The sequence below is a fragment of the Vidua chalybeata genome, chromosome 11, assembly GCF_026979565.1.
Source record: "Vidua chalybeata isolate OUT-0048 chromosome 11, bVidCha1 merged haplotype, whole genome shotgun sequence".
NCBI classification, from domain to species: Eukaryota; Metazoa; Chordata; class Aves; order Passeriformes; family Viduidae; genus Vidua; species Vidua chalybeata.
The window spans coordinates 15,141,648-15,161,429 of NC_071540.1; the positions used below are offsets into that span (position 1 = coordinate 15,141,648).

At 46.2% G+C, this 19,782-nt stretch overlaps 1 long non-coding RNA gene across 2 annotated transcripts; it reads right to left on the minus strand.

Moving 5' to 3' along the window:
• Positions 1–122: 122 nt before the first annotated feature.
• LOC128793852 (uncharacterized) lies at positions 123–5,949 on the minus strand. 2 transcript variants are annotated; one of them, XR_008432908.1, is made up of 3 exons: positions 3,744–5,949; positions 3,282–3,401; positions 123–3,154 (listed from the first exon to the last, which is right to left on the minus strand). It is a non-coding gene; the product is annotated as an uncharacterized LOC128793852 (long non-coding RNA). The 2 variants fall into 2 exon arrangements; XR_008432907.1 differs by having other exon boundaries at positions 123–2,938; positions 3,744–4,456.
• Positions 5,950–19,782: the final 13,833 nt, after the last annotated feature.

Consider the following 19,782-nt stretch of genomic DNA (forward strand, 5'->3'; position numbering starts at 1 on the left):
ACGGCGGCGCCGCCGCCGCACCCGCCCAACGCCGCGCAGCGCCCCCCGGCGGCGTGGAGGTCCGGCCCCTCGGCTGCTCGCGCCATCACACCCGCCCCTCAGGCGCCGGGTCCCGCCACGCGAACCTCCCCGTGGCCTGCCTCCTGTGCCGTGCCACCGCCCCGCCACACCCTGACACCCCTCTGCAGCCGAGTCACCCACCCAGCCTCCTCCTGCCCGCGCCATCGCAGCCTGTCACACGCCCGCCACACCCTGACACCCTCACACCGCTGCAGACACCGTCACCTCTGCCACCCTCACGACCCCACTTCGGCCTGGTCACAGCCCTGTTACACTGTCACCGCATCGCCACCTGCAGTCACCTCGTTATTCCTGTCACCCCATCACGTCTTGCCAGCCCCAAGGTGGAACCTGGGGTGAACAAAAGGCTCCATGTTCCTCTGGAGGAGCTCACAGAGCCACAGCGGGCTGAGGTGAGGCACCTCCGGAGGCCATCTTCTCCAAGCCCTGCCGCAGCAGGGTCACCCAGGGCTGGCTGTCCAGGCTCGTGTCCAGACAGCTGCTGGACATCTCTAAGGATGGAGCCTCCACAACGTCCGCGGCCAGCTGTGCCAGTGCTTGGTCCTACTCACGATGAAAAAGTGTTTCCCCAAGTTCAGAGGGACCCTCCTGTGTTCCAGCGTGTGCCCGTGGCCTCTGGTCCTGGCACTGGGCACCGTTGGGAAGAGCCTGGCTCCCTCTGCTTTGCACCCTCTCTCAGTCCTTCACTCACCTTCGTGTACCTTCACTGGCCTCTCCCCACTGTGTCCCTATCTCCCTGGCACTGAGAAGCCCAGCACTGGACACAAGGCTTTAGGGCTGATCCACCATGGCTGAGCACAGGGGAATTTGACTAAGGCAACCCAGGACACCCTTAGTCTTCTCTGTGGCTAATGTTCAGTGTGGTGCCTGCTAAGATCTCCAGATCCTTTTCAGAAAAGATACTTCCCAACAGATCTGGATGTGGTTTTGACCCCTGAGATACTGTGCTAGTGACTGGCCTCCAGCTAGAGTTTGTACTGCTAATCACCACATTCTGGGCCAGTTTTCAATCCATCTCACTTCCCTGAGTCCTAGGGGAGCTGCCAACCCCAGCTCTTCCTCAAGCCCATGTGGGCTGGGTGCAGCCAGGTCTCAGCAGCAGCCACCAGCCTGAGGTGACAGAGCAGAGCCTGGGACATGGGGCTGCTTATGGCTGGCCTCAAAACATCAACTTAGGCTCAGGTAGAAATCAGCCTTGACTCCAAAGTATCCCTGCAAAGATAAGCATGTGGATTCAACCAGACACTGCAAAACCTAGTGAGCTTTCTGTGTGCCTGAGACTGAATGATGAAAAAACCCAAGAGGACTTTATCATTTCATACTTTGAGTCCTGACTGAATGCAGACCAGGCAGGAGTTTCACAGGATCTTTGGAAAATAAGGAGGATGTGTTCATGATGCTTGCTCTTCTGGGGCACTCAGCCCTGGAGAGAGAAGGCAGATGTGACACCCACTCCTGCTAAACCTGTCTTAACAAAGCAAGAGGAAGATCAGCTGTACTTTGGGAAGGCTGCCCCATCCTGAGCCCAGCTTATTGGCCCTTCCCTCTGTTTGCAGAGGGAAGACAAACATCATCTCCTAGGATCTGGAGATGTAGAAATGCATAAGCAAAGCAGTCAGGCCCTGCATAAACTGGAGTTCATGGCAGATATGCAAAGGCCAGCGCCTGAGTCACCGGTTGAAGTGGCGCCGTGACGCCCGGATGTGCAGGTGGCTGTTTTGCAGAGTGAGGTGGCTGGAGCTGCCCTGCTACACAGCTGAGATGTTCATCTCTCATGGCAAATTCTGCATGGGACCACAGCAAAATCCTGTGCTAAAAGGGAATTTGTCTTCCACAGGGTGTTACTATTTGGGCAGAGATGCTCAAGCATAGAGTTGGCAATTTTTTATTTTTTCTTTTTCTGATGGATAATTTTCCTGGTAGAGTCCACTGAGTTGTCAGCAATATCATCACTGGTGACATCTTCCTTGATGCTTTCCAGTGGGACACAGGCAGGCTATTGAACTGGCTTGCCAGGCTGATTCCTGGCAGGAAAGCTGGCCAGTGTGCTGCCAGCTCCTCCAGCTGGCACCTGGGCTGCCCAGCTCTGGGCACCACGGCTGCCTGCTGCCTTCTAATGCTGCCCAGCACTGCCCACAGCAAAAACCCAGTTTGCAGTTATGGGAAGTTTGCCAAGCTTTACCTACTTTCACTGAAATGCTAGAGAGCTGGTTTTATTATTATTATTTTTTTTCCCCAAATCTGCCCATAACAGCCCAGCTGTTTCCCAGAGCAAAGTCAAGGAAAATATTTGTTCAGCCATTAAAACATCACCCTATCTGAAGACAAGATCTCTGGAGTCTGTTGTTTAGCAAGGGACAAATTTTCTGGCAGAGATGTGCTAGGTCTCTTGCTGATCTTTGAAAAGCTGTCTGTGGCTGGATAGAGCTATAAACACCTTAAAAATCTGCACTCTATATTTTGCATCTTCAAAACCTCTTGGCTGTCCAGTGATACCATCCTTGCCCACCATCCCATCATGGCTCTGCTGGGTCACTCAGCTGCCTCTCCTTAACCGACTGAAACATGGCCTGTGTCAGGCTGAGGCATCGCAGCCATGGCCTGGTGTGGAGACCTGGTGTTAGAGTTATCCTTGCAATCTTAGTCAGCCAACACACACAAGCACTGCTTTGAAGACAGCTTTTAATTCATTTCCGCATGTTCAACTTTTTCATGGGATCCCCATCCCACCTTGCATGCAAAGATGAACTCCAGGCTATGCCCCATGCATGCTGTTCCTTCCTCTTCATCCCAAACCACTCAGTTTCTGGTGTTGAGTTCCGTATGTGGTGAAGATCGCAGATGAAGGATGTTATCCCTGCACCCAACAAGGCCAGGGAGTGAGGTTCCTCCAATGAACTGGATGTGGTTATGACTCAAGATGCATTTTGAAGATGAGTTTTGACATGTTCTAGCCAGAAATAGGACTGGTTTTGCCAGGGCATTGATTTTTCTCATGTATATATGATCAGATTGACTTGCATCCCTCATCCCCAAAAAAGCTGTGGTGAAGCATCACTGGCCACATCATGAGCTTTTGGGAGAGACACACACATTTAAACAGAGCTGCCACCCACTGCCATTGGCCCTGAGCATCCTGCATGGAGAAGTCAGAGCACATTGCTGTGCCATGGTCTGGATCCAGCAACAGGGATACTTACAAATGATTCTCCACACCCTTACAAAGCTCCTAAAACTAGGCATGCCTGTAGGGACAGCTGCCTTCAGGACGGGTGCTACTGTTCCCCCAGTTTTACAGCCAGATTGTGACAAAGCAGAGTCTGTAAGAGGAAGATTGCAGTGTCACGGACAGAGAAACACCCACTGTGGTGCAGATGTACCTCAGATGGGAGCAGGGGGGCAGTTTTGCCTGCACCCCTCTGGAGTCTTCAGCACCCAACTCTTGGACTGAGTCCTAGCACAGCTGGTGACAAGGAGCCCGGAGGCAGCGCCTAATCAGGAGCTTCTGGAAGCTGGCACTGCAGGAGCGGGAGTGACGTGCACCCCAGGAGACCCTTGGGAGGGCTGTCCCTTTGCCATCACAGCCCCTGCACTGCAGCCAATCCTCCACACATGCATTTGTACTGCACCTGATCAGTTTCCAGTTCTGCATATGTACCTACCAGAGCAGTTCACCTTGGAGACCAGGTGCTGGTGGAACCATGACCAGCCCGTATCCTTGACCCACAGGCCATGGGTTTCCCCAGCTTTGCAGCTCTCCGAGGAGGTCAGCACTGCCAAAGAAGCACGACCCCCATGGCAGCTCTCACAGGCAGCATGGAATTCCTTTCTGAGACCAGCACAAACCTCTTCCTTTGTGCAAAGGCCTGGCTGCCTCCTTGCCAATGCTGCTGGGAGACAGGCACTTCTCACAAGGAGCTGTAGCCTCCCAGCAGCCTGGCCGTAACCTCGGAAATAATGAGTTTTCGGCTCTGTGGAGAACCAAGCCAGCCTGACTCTGCATGGAGACAAAGCCTGAAGCCTGCTGCCAGTTCTGCCCACAGCAAGATGAACACGGCTCTTCTGTGAGCTCACACAAAGCCTCCCTTGTGCAGGAAGGGATCCAGCCAAACAAATGATCTCCTTGGCTGCATGTCTCCTGGTGCTCCATCATTTTTACTATTTGCTGAATTGTTCCCACAACCGAGGAAAATTTAACAAGTAAAAGCATCTGATAAAAATCTATCAACCACAGTAAAGCACCAACCCAGCCAAACCAGTCTGTACAGCACAACCCTCACAGCCTTCAGGACACGTCCATTCAATTTACCACCCAGAAAAACAAATGTTGTGTGGTACTTGCAACGTCACCAGTGTGGAGTCTTTGAGTACAGCTTGTGTTACCAAAGCACGGTGAGATGTTTGAAGGTTGCTTCCTTCCCCAAGCCTGGTTCCCTGTTGTGCAAAGACAAGTTCTTATGTCATTTCCTTGGCATTTTGTCCTTCTCCTCTTGTGTTTCCGGACCACGCTGCTCCCCTTGCTGCTGGCCTTAGCAGAGGTCCCGACTCCTGGTGACAGCCCTCCTGGCCAGGTGCCTGGCAGGAATGATGCACCTTGTCCTTGCTGAGGAACTCTGCAAGAAAACAGCTTTTGGCCACTGGTGCCTTCAAGTCTCACAGTATTACTCACAGATAGTTCAAATCTTGCCTTGGAGACAAATCTCAAGGCAAGTTTTGACTCCAAGACAAAATTTGAACCACCTGTGAGTAATCCTGGAAGACTTCCAGTGCTGTGATGGATGGTGTTGGTTCTGTGCTGGAACAGAGACTCCCATGGCAAAGGCGTGCACAGCCTGGACGGGTCAGGTACCAGAAGAACGAGGCCACCAGCATGTTTGTCTTGGTTGAGTTCCTTTCAGCAGATGTCGAGCACACATGAGCAAACCCATCTACCACCTAGAGGTGTTGGTGTTTGCCATCCTCAGCAAAGGTGGCCTGGGACTGTGTGGCCAGCAGGGAATGACTCCAGGCAGGCAGAGCAATTGCACAGGAGATCTGCTGTACAGCTTACTTAGCCAGCTCCTGGAACACACCTCTGGATGGGAGCCTTGCTTTTTTATCAAAGCACACATGGAGGCTCTCGAGGGTGCTGTTCCCTGGTGTAACCCATGGTGCTCCAGTTCATGGCCTGTGGCCACTCAGTGGAGTCATTTGTCTGGACTTTGCATGGAGTGTCCTGGTCACGGAGAGGGCACCAAGAGACATTTTGTGAAGTGACTCAATACCTTTTGCAGGATACTGGAATTAGTGAACCATTAAAATTCCTTTTAGCCCAGTCCCACATGAAATCCCTCCTTCCCAAGAAGAAGAGGATATCAAATCAAAAGAGAGAAGGTATTAAGAAAGCCAAGGCAGAAGAGGAAGTGTCTGAGGAGGCCTCTGTCCATTGTCATAACAATGGTCCAAAGAGCTGATCCAGGACAGACACATTTTCACTATGGATAGACAACAACCTGAAATTCTTCATTTTTCTCTCTGTAATGAGATAGGAGTTTTACAGCCTCCGTAGACTCTCACATATTAAGGAGTATTTCAAAGCTGAGGTTGTATTGCTATGTTTTGTGTAGAAAAGAAGGCAGAAAGTAGAGGGCAATTAGGTTCTGGGCAGGACAAGCAGTCTCCAAGCCGAGTCCCTCTAGCAGTGGATGATGCAGTAGTTCTGCAAGTAGAGCAGCACAGTTAGAGGGGGGCCCAGGACCAGGCTGATCCTACACATTACTGCAGCAGTCATGAATAAGTAGTTTCCATAGGCAGGACAGTAGGATCTGTCAGGAAAAGCAAACAGTGGTTAAAAGCAGAAGTCTGGTCAGTTGGTAAAACCATTCTCTGAGGGATGTGCATGCCCTTAACTGGAGGACAGATCCATATTGAATTAGCTTTTCTATTATAAGGATGATGACTCAATTTATTTCTACAGGGTGCCCTTGCCAAAGGGCTCTGTGTCTGTGTAGTTCATAATAAAACAATTAAAAACCCCATTAATGCAAAAATCTTACCAGGCTAGCACAGAAAGGGTCTTTCCCTTCCCACAGAACCAAGAGCTGCCAGACTTACAGGTCTCATGGGAATGGAAAGAGTATGGAATAATTTTTAAAGGCTGGAAGAGGCTAGGTGGGAAGGATTACAGGGGGCCACAAGTTTTGCACTCAGAAATCATTGCTGTTTGACAGATTGTTACAGGAGGGAAATCTGTGTGATCATGTCTTGTATTGGCTCTGTACAATAGCAGGTGAGGTATAGTTGAGGAAGCTTGAAGGATCCAATATTAGTGGGAATTCATTGACTTCATTTTGGAAGGAAACTTAAGTTAAAATTAATCCGAAAAAGGGAAAGAAAGCCTTGAGAATCACAGCTTCTGCCAGGCCATCAGCGTATGGCACTGCTCCCACTAAGTGGAGCAAAACTGAGTTGGCCAGCCAGGACACCTGTCCCAAGTAAAAATTTTCCAGCTTTGTCCATCTGTTCTTCTTATGGTCCTGTCACTTTAGTCTAAGCAGGGAGATTCAGGAGTATACAAAGAGAAGTCTCCTTAACACTCCTTTCCTGCCTTGGATTGGGGCACCACTGGCTTCCCCAGGCTTCCCCAGAGCAATAGCTGGAAGTCACAAAGCAATGTTCTTGGTATAAGTGACAGTATAATGCGTGCTGCAAATTCTTCTGCCACAGAAGCAGGAGATGCCATGCAGACCAATGGCTCATCCAGTTTCTGCCTTTATTCCTGCCTACATCCAGCTATCCCAAACCATCAGTGTGAGGATATGAAAGTTCCCTACATTTTCCTGTGTGACCTATCCCTAATCCTTGTGGAACTGGGCTGTTCTAACACCTGCAAAACTGTAGGATGCCCAAAGACATGAATGACTGATGGAGCACCCAATGATTAATGAAATAGTTTGCATGGCAGGACGGGGTCAGACTTAATGGTCTGTGACAGAAAGCTGGTCAAGGCCAAAATGCAGGGGACAGACACTTTCATGGACATCTCTGCCTGTTGGGTACTGGATCCTTTGCAGTGGGAGGCAGAGCCTGGCACAGCCACATTTGTTAAATTGCCACAGTGCTACTTTCCTCCAGGCATAGTTACCTTTAACTGACTCTTTTTTCCCAGACACTGTGTCCTAGGTCTTGGGAAACTAAAAATTTTCTTCAAAGAGCAGCTAAAGGCCTTACCTTTAACCATTGAAATTTCTAGCTTAATCCAAAGTTTACTCTGACCCCAAGTTAGCAGGTTGTCAGCACAGGTGGAAGATCAGGAACTGCAAGCAATCAAGCTACTAAGGCACTGGGGACCTGGCCCCTCAGCAGTGCCACTACAAGCATGCTGAAGTGTAATCTCATCAGTCTGTGAAGCTCGAGTGTTGTTTTGCAGTGTGATTCCTCTCACTAGAACTCACATCAGTTTGTAAAACCATTTTCTAGCTCACTCCCACCCCCAAACCTCATTCCTTTGGTCTAGATGTGGTTGCAGGTAAAGGCAAGTTTGGGGGCTGCAGGCAACTAAAGCAAAGCACACAATCTGAGCTGCTGCACATAAAATTGGGATTTTATGAGAGGCTGTGTCTGTGACCAGGTCAGCCCTTCTTGTGACATGCTTTGCAGGAACACACAGCAGGAGGAATGCAGCCAGCCGGGGCTGCCACTTGCCATAACCCCAAGTGTGGGAAGGACTTGTAGATGTGCTTGTTTACAGAGTACAGAAAAATGGGAAAAATTTTGATAGACACTATTAGTCACTAATATCAAGATTAATCACACACAGCAGAAAATTGTGGTTGGTATGAGTCAGCCCCAAAATGCTGAGGAGCTGCTGGAGGAGCCGCTCCAGGTGCACGCACACCTGAGTGAGGGGAGCATCTCATGCAACAGCTCAGGCTTCTGCTGGAAACGTGGTTGGTTTCCAAGATCTTGGCATTGACTGATGGATTTTGGTAGGAGGCTGCCCTGATCTGGTGAAACAAATTCTAAACCTTCACACACTGCGTAGCCTCGTGTGCTTTGATACAAGATCTATTTAAACCCCTCCTTGGCATCTTTTACTGTGCACATATCAGAAATCTAGTGATATAGGAGGAGGAGAACTTAAAAAATGAACTTCTTATGTTACGCTCTCTGTCCATACTGAGTGTTGAGGAGTACATCTGGCCCAGGTAGCTCAGCTTGCAAACTGCAGATTGAGCTGCAGACTGAACTCCGGGTAGGGGCCTGAGACAAGAGGCCGTGAATTGCCAATCTTTTGGGAAAACAAAGGGTGTGAGGACAGGTGACTGCCAGCCAGGCGAATGGACATTGAGGGGACACATCAGGAGCCTGGAGTTACCAGGCTTTTGGAGATGGAGAGGGGTGACCTCAGTGAGGTGGATGCACACAGAGACGGGGATTCAGGAGGAAGGGCAAGGCTTGCGTGTTGGGAGACTGTGAGGTTATAAAAGCTCAGGGGTTCCTTTGTTGTGGGTCCTCCTTGGAGGAATAAATGGCTTAATGGAAGCCAAAGGAGGAAAAGACATATGAGACTATGAGATGGGTTACACTGGGAAAGAAACCTGTTGTGGCTGTGTGATTAGGGAGTCCAGTGGGACACCCTGGAGCTCACTGGATCTGCCTGCTTTGAAGGGACTTCTGTCCCAGCAGCGGAATTCTGGCACTGGGAGTGTGACTTCAGAGAGTCTCGTGAATGGTCAGACTGGGAAGTTTCCTTAACAATGAGGGCACTGAAAACACGCAGCTTACGTCTGCTTTTCCAGAGTGTTCAGTACTTCTTGGATGCCATGAATAATATCTGAAGACCTTTATTTGTCTTCTGATTTATTGGCTTTGGGAGCTTGACTTCATGAACTACTTTTTTAAACAAGGCAAAAGCTCTTATCACCAAGAGATTGACACAAGGGTGCTCCACAAAATGCTTGTGATTTTGTAGGGGCTGAGTCACCGTCACAGATGCTGCCAGTCCTGACCTCTTCACTGAAAAGTCTTGGTATTTACACTGCTGCCTTTTGAACACTCTTCAAGCAGTAAAATGGCAGCAATCCTGACCTGTGAACCCACTCCCTGGCTGGCACTGGGTGACAGGTGACTGAGTCTCTCTCCTGGAGGCTTTTGGGCTAACATACATAATTTTTTACTTTTCTGAATCTGCATGTGGTGATGAATAGACTCCCAGAGGCACTGATAGAAAGATACATATTCTGGCTATTTGTCAATGTAAAAAGATCCAGTTTCCAGATGAAGGTCTAAGCAGTGGATTGGATTCTACTTCCTTCCTAGGCATCTCCTGGAGATGCTCATAGTCTGGGCTTCCTGGACCTCCCCAAGATTTTGAGGTGAAGGAGCAGAGATGGTGATGTAAGAGATATTCCCTGATAGTGAGTGCTAACTCTGGCTCTCAGTTTCCTGCAGTTGGACTCCCCTCTTTGACCTCTCCTTAGAGAAGGGCTGGGTTCTAGATTACTGGGGCTACAGTGCTATTTCTGAAGAGCTTGTTGCCAACAGTAGGAACCATGTGCTTACGGGAACTTTGACACTTTTAAATTAACATATTTCATTTTTGTCAGCACCCTGCTGATGCTTTGAAATTATGCTAAAATGTAGACTGCTTCTTAATTACTTCAAATGCCAAGGTTTAATTACAATGCCTCTGAGTTAAATTTCAAGGCAGCCAAACTTTCAGAGCCATGCAGGAGAGAGACAGGCATTCCCATAGCAAGCTCATCCTTCAAAAAAGATGAAGATGGTTAATGCTACTGATTTCCCAGCACCAGTATTTCCTCTTTCAAACACAGAGCATGTTAACTGGAGCATTCAGTGCCTTCTAACCATCTCTGGGCTGGGGTATTCCATCTGGACCACAGCTGCAAGAGCAGTCTGCATTCCTGCAAGAGGAAGAGTTAAACCAGGCTTCATTACACCGCTCCAGAGAAAACACACACCCATCCTATTGGATGGGCATCCTTTCCCATGGGCACGGTGAAGGTGCATTAAGAAACAAATTACATGTGGGCTGGTTTTTATAGCACAGCTGAAACCTTCCTGTGAGCAGCTGGATTCCTGGCCACCCTTGAATCCAGAAGTGCAGGCAACAATTGCTGTTTGCTGTGAGCCATGCTACATTTCAATTGCAGTATCCCATTTTTTTTTGCAGATACAGAGTTTACAGACCATGACCTCGAACACAACAGCTGCAGCACTGGTGTGGTAAATCAACTAACTTAAGGATAATAAGATTTTTTTTGGCCCTTGACAGACAAGAAGGTGTATCAGGCTTAGTTCCAAAACCATGTCTGAAGTCCTGGGCACCAAGAGCAGAGCCTGGGACATGGGGCTGCTTATGGCTGGCCTCAAAACATCAGCTTAGGCTCAGGTAGAAATCAGCCTTGACTCCAAAGTATCCCTGCAAAGATAAGCATGTGGATTCAACCAGACACTGCAAAACCCAGTGAGCTTTCTGTGTGCCTGAGACTGAATGATGAAAAAACCCAAGAGAACTTTATAATTTCATACTTTGAGTCCTGACTGAATGCAGACCAGGCAGGAGTTTCACAGGATCTTTGGAAAACAAGGAAGATGTGTTCATGATGCTTGCTCTTCTGGGGCACTCAGCCCTGGAGAGAGAAGGCAGATGTGACACCCACTCCTGCTAAACCTGTCTTAACAAAGCAAGAGGAAGATCAGCTGTACTTTGGGAAGGCTGCCCCATCCTGAGCCCAGCTTACTGGCCCTTCCTACCAGGACTGCAGAGGGAAGACAAACATCATCTCCTAGGATCCCCAAGAAAAAGCCTCCAAAAACATCAGCTTTAGATACTGGCAAAATCAGGTGCTGGAAAATATTCTGGAAATTATCTGCCAGCTGTAGGTATTTCCCAGGAGGAAAAAAGGAAACGCCTCTCTGCAGCCTCCACACCTGGCTGATGCACACCTGAGCCGTGACGCACATCCAGTGCTGCTGCTGTGGGGCTGGAGGTGTCTGAGCCTGTCATTCAAACAGCTCCAGGGCCAGTTTCCCTTTCACAGCTGTGGCACTCAGGGAGAACTGGAATGGTTGGTCAGGCAGAGTGACAAACATCTGCTAGATGAGAGCTACCAGCACTCGCTGCCTTGTCTCTGACTCTGCCAGAATACTAAAGTTTCATCTTTGTTTCAATGCTTTCAGCAGTGAAAGAGGATGAAGCATCCAAAGAAAACATCTTCTGATTATACTCTGGGGACTGTAATCTTGCAGTTCTCTTAGATGCTGTGTCTGTGTCAGAAACTTACAATTAATTCATACTGTCTTAAAAATTAACAGTCAGGATTCAAAAGACTGTGGAATGTTTTTGTATTGCAATATTTACCGATTTCCTCAGAGCCCAAGGTCTGAAGCCACATTTCATCAGGAGGAAAAAAATTTAGTACTGTTTTAAAACTTGAAAATTGTTAAGAATTAGACATCATCATGATACTAATGTTAAAAAATAAATCTCACACCTGCTAAAAAACCCCAAAACCTATGACTTCTAAGCCATCTTCATGACGTTTAGGGACCATAGCATTATTTTCTAAAATATATTGTTGTCAAAGCTGTGATTTAGCTCATAAAAATCTTTGTTGCTTAGGGATAATAACGCATCCTGGTGTTAATGGATTCTGTAACCTCCCGAGTCTGGGTTATTTCTAAGAAGCAGGCACTGGCAGCTAGCTGGAGAACACTTTATTAGCCAGCATCCCCGGAGAGCAGACACTGTGACACTTGATATCTTTTTGGCTTAGAGGATATGGCAAGGACACAAAGCTCCTGGCAGCACCTTGGAAAATGAGAGAACAGCAGTGACACAGCCGAAAATGTGCTGTGCATCCCACTCCCAGGGCTGCCTTGGAACAGGGATCCTGCCATCCCTGCCTGCCCTGTGCCACTGCCAGCACAGCTGGGGAGCGGGGCAGGTCTGACCCTGCTGCATGTGTAAATCGTTTCTGATTTCAATATAAAATAATACTATAATATCTACATTAAGCATTAATAAATTTGAATGCATTTTACACATTTTTTTTAAATCTAATGATGTTTGAAAACAAAGGGCTGTATTCTTGACTAATATGACACTATCTGAGAGATCATAATCAACTTTTTTAACATCATAAATGTTACATAAATTCTCTCTCTATAAGATCAAACCCCATTCCTTTAAGGCACTGCAGATCCTGTTTCCCTTCTTGGTCAATACAGTTGTTGTTCTCTTTGGAAACCTACATTTGAACTTCTGGGCATTCAACTTTTAACTTCTTAATATTTTTTTCAAGAGAATAATTAGTGATATATATTTTAAATAGATATCTAATGAAAATATAAGTATATAATGCATGTCTATACATATATAGGTAATTAGTATTGACAGGTATTACGAGGGTTTTACTGGCTAAAGTATATAAGTATAATGAATTCATCTAGCACTAAAGAAGATTAAAAGTGTTAATTTGAAAATGAAATATTTCAAAATCAAACAGACAAAATGAATTTCTGGTAAAGTGTCATCTCACTTAAAAAAAAATTTTTTAATTGATCAGAATTGTTCTGTCCCAATGGGAAATGCAGCAGCTTCTGAAAGACTTCAGCTCTAGTCAGGAACCTCTAGTTGGACACACACATTTTTGTTTAGCTGCTGACTCCTTGCCATCTGTTAGTCATATCAAGATGTCCTCCACAACATCAATGACAATCCTAAATGTGAGATACACCAGGGCTTTGAATTTTTTTTGGTGAAGGTCTTATCTTGCTTTTGTCAAACATGTATTATGCACTGAACCCGACTTGTTAAATTGTGTCATGCCAGAGACCTGTCAAATTAGACCTGTGCCAGTGTTCTAGTTTGAAACTGATTTACAGTTCTTAACAAACCCAAATCATGTTGTCTGACAGTCTGATTTCAAATGAAGCAGCAGCACACTTTTGAAAGAGTTGAAAGACATCTTACCTGAAAGACACTGGTCTCAGTACAATTGCCAGTCTCCAAATCACAGTAATTCTGCAATTGAAGCAGGAGGGAAAATGCCAATAAAAAAATGAGCCAGATGAAATGATGTGTCATTTACAGGAGAAGCAGGCAATAAAAATCATATTTCCCTGTTGGTTCAATTCCATTCCTTCAGCACAGTTTGAATATAATCTAATATAAATGTACCCTTTCCACAGCAACTGTCCTTATAGAGATTTAACTCATCTTGGTTTCAAGTATCCATTTGCAAGTCAAGCACCACGAGAAGCTTTAAAATATGACATTAAAAAGACAACAAATAAAAATGTTTCAGATATAAATAAATTCACAGACCAAAGGGGGGCAGGGTACTATTGCAAAGCTATATGGGTCTATGCTGTGTAATGAGATAATTTTGGAATAGAGAGCATGAAAAACAGCCCTTAAGGAAACAAGGCTGAGACAGCTTTGGTCTGTGCTTGTATTCCTCAGGCTCCTTCTCCAGGCATGGAGGAAGGGGATGCCCTGTGGTGATGGCAAACGTGTGCAATTTGTTATTTTAACAAGAAAAGCCTTCATTAAGAGACCAGGGTGTCAGCAAACACATCTACTCCGGACTCCTAGTTCACAAATTCTCGTTTATTAAACACAATGTTACCTTCCAGGAGTGTTACCAACCTGAACCTTGCCTGCACACAGCAGCTGTAACCTGTTAGTTATCATGAACTACACCAACGTTACTCTTCAAGCATGAGGGCTTTTACACAAGACTAAAGATACTAGTTTTAGCTCAGTATTGTGATAAAAGCAGGGGAATATGAGAAATAGTATAAACCTCGTTTTATAAATAGGTTCACAGAAACAGAAAATAGAGGTGTGGGGCCCTTAGGCTTTAAACACAGGCTTTCAAGGAACCCCTGACACACCTCTGGATCGGACAGGAATTGCCTGGGAGATTTTGGGAAGCTTCTTTTGAGAGCCTGCCCATGCTCAGGCAATGACCTGAGCTTGTACACAGGCCACCTTCTGCCCGGAGTCAGGGAGCCAGGGAAGGGTGGCAATGAATCACGGAATAATTTGGAGGTCACTGGGCTGGGTGTCCTACCCAAAGCAGGGCAAACTTTGAAGGTAGCTCCAGTGTGAGCCAAGAGGTGACTTTAGCCTGAGCTCGGCTCTGTGTAATGCAGGATTAGCCGGAACTGGTGCGTGTCTGGAGGCCTCGGGCATGGCAGGGGCAGGCGTGGCATTGTCTGCACTTAGCTGTGTTGATATCCCTGTTATCTCCTACTGAAAGGTTTCACAGTTTTTTGCTTCCGGGCTAAATAGGGAAGGATCTTGGCTTTGGCACTGAAAAAAAAAAAAAAAAAAAAAAAAAGGCTGAGGGGCAGCAAAGACAATTCCAACACAAGGTGCCTCTTCTAAGGTGCAAGAGTCGAATGTAATGAATGCCATGTTAAACTACTAATGTGGAAAATGACTTTAGCAGCCATTGATCCTGGAACAAACAAACAAGCAAACAAAGTAAGAGATGAAATTAAAAGGTTAACCACCAAGGAACTGCAAGGAAGCAAACAAAGAGAGATACTGAAAACTTGGCATGATTAGAAGAGTGATAAATACCAGCTAGTTTTTCCAGCAGAAACATGGGCACAGGAAAATCTTTCAGACAAGGGGAAAATGACACTGAAATCAGACTGTAACACTTGGAAGGGTGTTGCTCTTTGTGGGTCCACTGCAGAGTAAAGGAAAACACTGAGCTACAGCTAAGGAAAAACTCAGGTAAATTGCAGACAGAAAATATCCACCATGCCCTCAAGTTGATAGTTCAAGAAAACAACAAATGGAAAAAGCTGCTTCTCACAGCCCTCAGAAAAGAGTTTTAGACATCTTTCCTATCACAGTTTACTCCAGATGTGCTGAGGCTTTGTGTTCGGGCAAGGAAAATGAGACACCAGGGTGCAAAGCCAAGATGCACTTTGCACTGTTGAAGTAAACATGTGCTTGTGTGGATGCTGTAAGAGAAACACTGATGTCAAACAAGGTCCTCTCATGTCTTGTGTGATACCCTGAGGGACTACACATGGCTGGACACAGCAGCCAGCAGCACCTGGCTCATCTGTCCTACATGGAAGCTCTGGAGTTTGTTGGCATTATCATTCCCTGGATGTGCACAGCCTGGAAGGCAGGCAGCAGCAGAGGCAGTCAGATGAATCCAAGCTGGGAAAACATAGGTATAATGAGAATCTCAGCTTTGAATCCTGTCCACATGTTAGTGCATGGAAACACAAATCAATCCTCACGTCTTGACAGCAGTAGTACAAGGTAGAGGGGAAAAGCACACAAACCACCCTGGCAGCTGCATCCCCAAGATTAACAAGACTTGTTAATTGAAAATCTACAGCTGTCCACAGCAAACTTTCAGTGCTAGAGTTATTTGTGTCTTTACATCTGGGTGTAAATGCTGGAAGAGTCAGGACAAATGTGCAAGGACTTTACCCAGGCCACCTACAAATTAGTCCTCACAGTGTTTTGTGCTGCAGTGGGGATAGCAGGTGATGGAGGCTTATCCAGGGGAGCTGCCACATTAAAAGTGGACTTTCTATCCCTGGAAGTGTTCAAGGCCAGGTTGGATGGGGTTTTGAGCAACCTGAGGAAGGTGTCCCTGTCCATAGCAGGGCGATGGAATGAGAACATCTTTAAGGTCCCTTCCAAAAAACCATTCCAAGATTCTACAATTCTCTGGTCAGTGTCTGGCAGCCCCGCAGACCATACAGTCTGAATGCCATCCTAGAAGCCTTCAAAGCTAGTCCCTGAGCAGAATCCTAGCTATTAATACTCTTCCTCAAATATCACGGAATTTAACAACCTGAAGGGTGTGCAAAGAGCACTGCAACAAGCGGAGACGGCAGAGCTGTGCTCAGTCCCTGCACACTTTAAATAGAATGGAAAAGCTTCAGATACGGAAAAGAGCAATGGATGAATCACAAGACAGAAATCCCACTAAAGCCAACATGAATGTTGCAGCCCATTAATTTCAGCAGGAGGTTTGGGGATTAAATTACTTGTTGAGTCTGGGCCCAAGTCCACTTAAAATAATATGAATTATTGGGAGGGCAATAACTCGCTCTAAAAGTCATCAGGGCTCTGAGGTGCACCAGCAAAAGACCCCCTGCTCCTCCTGAGCAGCAGCTTTGCTCATAAATTCCCATGTAGTGGTTGCAGACCCCCTGAGTGGGTCAGGGCCAGTGCGTGGGGAACTGGGGAGATCTTTGCGAGGGAATATGACGTGACTGAAGTGGGCAGAATGAAACCAGGGGAGAAAAAAACACACATGGTTCCCTCAGATATCGGATGGTTCTTCCTGCACAAGTGTTTGGAAAAGGGACATGGCTGCTAAATAGTGCTGGAATTTTCACTCCAGCTCTAAAAGGTCTGTATCTTGTTCTTAGCCCAGACTCTGTGTGTTCCTCTCTTCCTGGCTGTGTCACCACAAGTCACTGCATGAAGCTGGCTGTGAATGCAGAGCGTGTGCTCCAGCCAGCACGGGCTGTCACTGCCCAGCTCACACACAGCCATTCACAACTTCCTTCCTTAGGATCAATGGGATGCATGAAATGCTGCTAAGTCAGATACCACTGTTCAACCCCCAAACCACCAAAGAGTTACGCTGCCAGGAGACAACAGCCCAAAAATAAGCCAGGAAAGAGCTGGAAATGAAATACTCTCCAGGTAGCAGATTAAGTTCCAGACAGGTTTTAAAAAAAACTGCAAAATACTCTTACCCAAAAAAGCCTTTCTAGTGCAAAGTACAGATACTTCTTCAAGCCTTATAAAAACTGATGAACGAGCCTACAGAAAATAATGATTCCCACAAGAGACCCTACACAGATACTCCAGGAAATCCATTGGTTTTGATATTGGTATTTTGTGTGAAGGTGTTTCAGTAACACCACCATGAAGGGCAATGAATGGAATTTGACAGCATTTAGAAGGGAACAGAATTCACATGCTTGCATTCCCTGACCTCCTTTGTTCTACAGTGCAAGGTGAACTCTGTAACAAACACATCAGAGCAGCTGTTCAACAAAAACCTTGTAGATTGGCCTTACTGCTAATTTCAGATGTATTCTGTAAGAAAGAAAAACTCTATTTCCGGAAAAAAAAAATAAAACAGACTAGAATATCACCTCTGGCGATGACATGAAATAGAATATGCTTAAAGAAAATAAACTGTCACTATTTGCTTACATCTATTAGCTTTGCTGATTCATGTATATTTGGTAAAATGCACTGAAAGGAAAAATAGAGAGGAATTAAGGTACGCACAGTTTTGATTGGAAGGCCCTTCATACTGACTCATTATTTTGTGCCTGCTCTGGTGAGAAAACACAGCTGCAGCCCCTGGTGCACTAAGTCCATAGACTGATGGCATGCTGGCACTGGCAAAGAGAGGATGAGGATGGCTGTAAGGCCTTTATCACTGAAGCCCTCCTGTGCAGACAGGACAGGCCAAGGGCAGCAGGACAAAGTTCTCCAGTCTTCTCTATCCAAGACAGAAAGGCACAAAAAAGTTCTGTTGGGATGGCTTAACAGCCAAGGGCATCCACAGCAAATCCCCCAGTGTCAGCAGCTTGCAAGGGAAGCTATTTTAAGTGCTTCAATACAGCAACAGCTTTATTACAACCACATCGTACTTACACTGGCATAAAAAAATATACGTTATGGTCCCCACTAATTTTTGAAAAAATATTCTTTTACTATTTTCAGCTGCCCACGCTGTTGGCAGAAAAAGGGTTCTGGAGAAATTCTGCCAGAGGTCCTGCACAAAGCCAGTGACAGCTTCTGGGAGAGTGCCACAGGAAGCATGGAAAAGAATTATTTGTATTAATGCAGCTGCAAAGCTTTTTTTCTGTGGATCCCAAAGTATCCTAAAAAGTCTCAGTCTTTCACAGAGAAGAGAAAACATCCAGAGATCATCTAATAGGCCATAAAATGAGCCAGGCAGCACCCCTGATCCCAGAGTCCTCCCTTTCCTTTCTCTGCACTGAGTAGGCACTGGAATCATCATCTGTGGGGCAGCCACTGTGTTTTAGGGAGATGAGGATAGGTTCAGTCATGATAAAGTGGGGGAGTCCTGCAGGACACCAGCACTAAGGTGTTGCAGAGGAGGTTTGGAGAATTCAGCCATGCAGGTAACTTTCCTCTGATGTCAGAGGCTAAGAACTGCATCCAGCAGCTCTTGTTATATGTGACAATGGGTTTAACATTAAACAAAAAACCAACACCTGTCAAAAAAAAAAAAAAAAAACAACAAACCAAACCAAAACAAAACAAAACAAAAAAACAACCCAAAAACAAAACCCCAGCATGAGATCAAAGAGAAATATCTGCAAAGAAAACAAGACAAGACTTCAAAGCCCTTCATTGATTCTGTCACACTAAAGTCACCATGTCCTGAGGCACCTCTCTGCATCTCTGTCTATTTTGTGTTTAGATACCACAACCACCACAGTGTCTTCAAGTGTAATTAACTGACACTGAAATTGCTTATATTGCTGCCTTCCCATGAAGGTCTCGGAGGCTGGCACACATCCCAGCACATTACTCACTCTAACACAAGATGTCAACATCTCAGAGCAAGGACTCCTCTCCCTGTCAGTGTCTCAGAGCTCTCACCATGCACGTTTCTTGCACTGGCAATGGACCCTGCTCAGTCTTGCCTGTGATAAGCTGCTAGACCAGAGGGCTTAATCTGTGCTGGTCATTGGCAGGAGGTGAAAGCCCCACATGCTTCATATCATGTCTGTGAAATCATGGGACCCTACAAGAGCCCTTTAAAAGGTTAATCCTTGACAACCGAATAGTAACTTTCATTCAAATATCCTAAAAAAGAGGAGAGAGATTAGAAAAGGATGAGTAAAATTGCCATGAGTAGTAAAATGTGTAATGTCTGAAATTGTCACTATTTCACAGCAAAATTGCATCATTATTGGACACAAGGAGGGGTTTGTCAGCTCTGATGATGGCTGCATTTCTAGCAGTGCATATACAGTCTGTAGGACATGTGCTTAGTACTTCAGGGCCCAGCAGAGTTAAGAAAATAGTTCTTCAATCTCAGAAATAGCTCCCCACTTTTTGCCAAACAGCAGAAGATGCCCTGTCTTTGTGACAGGGCAGTGTTTGACACACGGTTGTAATGTCAGTATCCCAGGGAGCATTTGTCAACCTTGGTATGATTCTCTTAGCTCAACACAAGAACTGTTACCATCCAAGAAGAGTCTCTGAAGTGGACAGGGATAAGTGCAGTCTCATTTTCTCACTACTTCTGGAGCCCTTCAATGATACAGCTGTGTTTGCCCTTGAATTTCTTGGAAAATTAAATTCAAGTAGTAGCAAAGAGAGGGGTCTAGCAGAAAGTAGTAAGAGTCTGGGAAGAAAGAAGGGAAATACCACATTGATTTTTAAAATGAAAGATCTAGTGTAAAACTGTTCTACTCTGACATTCAACTCCACATTGTTCTGTGGAGCTCTGGGTGCTGTATCAGTGCATACCTGGTCGTGGTTTCATTACCTGTAGCTGGGAAATAGATGGGAGTCACCATGCTGTTGAAAACCATGTAAATACATAAATCCTAAGCAGAGCCTCAGGCTTTGTAAAGACCATCCCCAGCCCTGAGAGTGGGCCATGTACATCCTCTTGTGCCTGCGCAGAGCCGTGACCA